Source organism: Balaenoptera ricei, chromosome X (genome assembly GCF_028023285.1).
Source record: "Balaenoptera ricei isolate mBalRic1 chromosome X, mBalRic1.hap2, whole genome shotgun sequence".
In the NCBI taxonomy this organism is placed as follows: Eukaryota; Metazoa; Chordata; class Mammalia; order Artiodactyla; family Balaenopteridae; genus Balaenoptera; species Balaenoptera ricei.
In genome coordinates this window covers 100,625,294-100,628,105 of record NC_082660.1, presented here as the reverse complement: position 1 = coordinate 100,628,105, position 2,812 = coordinate 100,625,294, and the positions used below count along the sequence as shown (strand labels likewise).

At 38.9% G+C, this 2,812-nt stretch overlaps 1 pseudogene; it reads left to right on the top strand.

The window, feature by feature from the left end:
* Nucleotides 1–436: 436 nt before the first annotated feature.
* LOC132357734 (heterogeneous nuclear ribonucleoprotein A1-like) lies at nucleotides 437–1,480 on the top strand (annotated as a pseudogene).
* The last annotated feature ends 1,332 nt before the right edge of the window (nucleotides 1,481–2,812 follow it).

Genomic DNA, 2,812 nt, shown 5'->3' with positions numbered 1-2,812 from the left:
AAGACATCAGAAGAAAAGAAAACTACAGACTGATATCCCTCCTGAATACACATGCAAGAAATCTTAAAAAGCATTAGTACACTGAATTCAGCAATATATAAAAAGGATTATAAAACACAACAAAGTTGGATTTGTTCCAGAAATGCAAATTGGAGAAGTATTAAAAACAATTAGAGACTTCCCTGGTGGTCCAGTGGTTAAGATTTCGCCTTCCAATGCAGGGGGTGCAGGTTCGATCCCTGGTCAGGGAGCCATGATCCCACATGCCTCGCGGCCAAAAAATCAAGACATAAAACAGAAGCAATATTGTGACAAATTCAATAAAGACTTTAAAAATGGTCCACATCAAAAAAATCTTTAAAAAAAACAATTAAGCTTTCTGCCCATGGATCCTGCCGAGTAAGCATCGTTGAAGTCTCCCCCCTCTGCTGCCGTCATGTCTAAGTCAGAGTCTCCCAAAGAGCCTGAACAGCTGCGGAAGCTCTTCATTGAAGGTCTGAACTTTGAAACAACCGATGCGAGTCTGAGGAGCCATTCTGAGCAATGGGGAACACTCACAGACTGTGTGGTAATGAGGGATCCAAACACCAAGCGCTCCAGAGGCTTCAGGTTTGTTACGTATGCCACTGTGGAGGAGGTGGGTACAGCCATGAAGGCAAGGCCACACAAGGCGGATGGAAGAGTTGGGGAACCAAAGAGGGCCGTCTCAAGATTCTCAAAGACCTGCATTAAAACAGACACTGAAGAACATCACCTAAGAGATTATTTTGAACAGTATGGGAAAATCGAAGTGATTGAAATCATGACTGACCAAGGCAGTGGCAAAAAGAGAGGCTTTACTTTTGTAACCTTTGATGACCATGACTCCGTAGACAAGATTGTCATTCAGAAATACCACACTGTGAATGGCCACAACTGTGAAGTAAGGAAAGCCCTATCTAAGCAAGAGATGGCTAGTGCTTCAGCCAGCCAAAGAAATCACAGTGGTTCTGGAAACTTTGATGGTGGTCGCAGATGTGGTTTTGGTGGGAGTGACAACTTTGGTCGTGGAGGAAACTTCAGTGGTCGAGGTGGCTTTGGTGGCAGCCGAGGTGGTGGTGGATATGGTGGCAGCAGGATGGCTATAATGGATTTGGTAATGATGGAAGCAATTTTGGAGGTGGTGGAAGCTACAGTGACTTTGGCAATTACAACAATCAATCTTCAAATTTTGGACCCACAAAAGGAGGAAACTTTGGAGGCACAAGTTCTGGCCCCTGTGGTGGTGGAAGCCAATACTTTGCCAAACCATGAAACCAAGGTGGCTCTGGAGGTTCCAGTGGCAGCAGTAGCTATGGCAGTGGCAAAAGGTTTTAATTACTGCCAGGAAACAAATCTTTGCAGGAGAGGAGAGCCAGAGAAGTGACAGGGAAGCTACAGGTTATAACAGATTTGTGAATTCATCCAAGCACAGTGGTGGCAGGGCCTAGCTGCTACAAATAAGACGTTTTAGACAATACTCATGTGTATGGGCAAAAAGAACTCGAGGACTGTATTTGTTGTTTTTTGTTGTTGTTGTTGTTGTTTTATATTTGTATAACTTTTTTTTAAACATATTTATTAGAGTATAATTGCTTTACAATGGTGTGTCAGTTTCTGCTTTATAACAAAGTGAATCAGTTATACATATACATATGTCCCCATATCTCTTCCCTCTTGCATCTCCCTCCCTCCCTCCCTCCCTATCCCACCCCTCTAGGTGGTCACAAAGCACCGAGCTGATCTCCCTGTGCTATGCGGCTGCTTCCCACTAGCTATCTATTTTACGTTTGGTAGTGTATATATTCGAGGACTGTATTTGTGACTAATTGTATAACAGGTTATTTTAGTTTCTGTTCTGTGGAAGGTGTAAAGCATTCCAACAAAGGGTTTTAATGTAGATTTTTTTTTTGCACCCATGCTGTTGATTGCTAAATGTAATAGTCTGATCATGACACTGAATAAGTGTGTCTTTAAAAAAAAAAGCCCACAAAACAATTAAAAATACCATATTAATAGAATAAAGGACAAAATACACATAATCATCTCAAAAGATACAGGAAAAGCATTTGATAAAATTCAACACCCTGTCATGATAAAAGCACTCAACAAACTAGGATTAGAAGGAAACTTTCCTAACCTGATAAAGAACATCTATGAAAAACCTTTAACTAATATATGTAATCATGACAGACTGAATACTTTTCCTCTAAGATCAGAAACAAGACCAGAGTGTCCACTGTCATCACTTCTATTCATCATTGTACTGCATTGTACTGCAGATTCTAACCAGTGCAAAAACAACAAAATTATTTTAAAGCCATTCAGATTAGAAAGAAAGTAGTAAAAACTGTCTTAATTTGCAGACAACATGATTTATATTTAGAAAATCCTAAGGAATACGCACAAACACACACTACTAAAATTAATAAATGATTTAGCAAGGTCACAAGACACAAGATCCATATACCAAAATTATTTGTATTTCTGTACATTAGCAATGAACAATGCAAAAATGCGATTAAGAAAACTATCAGGAAAACATTCCTAACAACATCAAAAAGAATAAAATACTTAAGAAGAAATTTAGCAAAAGAAGTACAAAATTTGTATACTGAAAACCACAAAACATTGCTAAGATAAATTTTAAAAGATCTAAATAAACGGGAGAGACATTCCATGTTAATGGATTGGAATTTTCAGTATTGTTAAGATTGCAAGGTTCCCTAAATTGACAAGGTAAGCCTAAAATTCAAATGGAAATGCAAAGGTCCTCAAATAGCCAAAATAAATT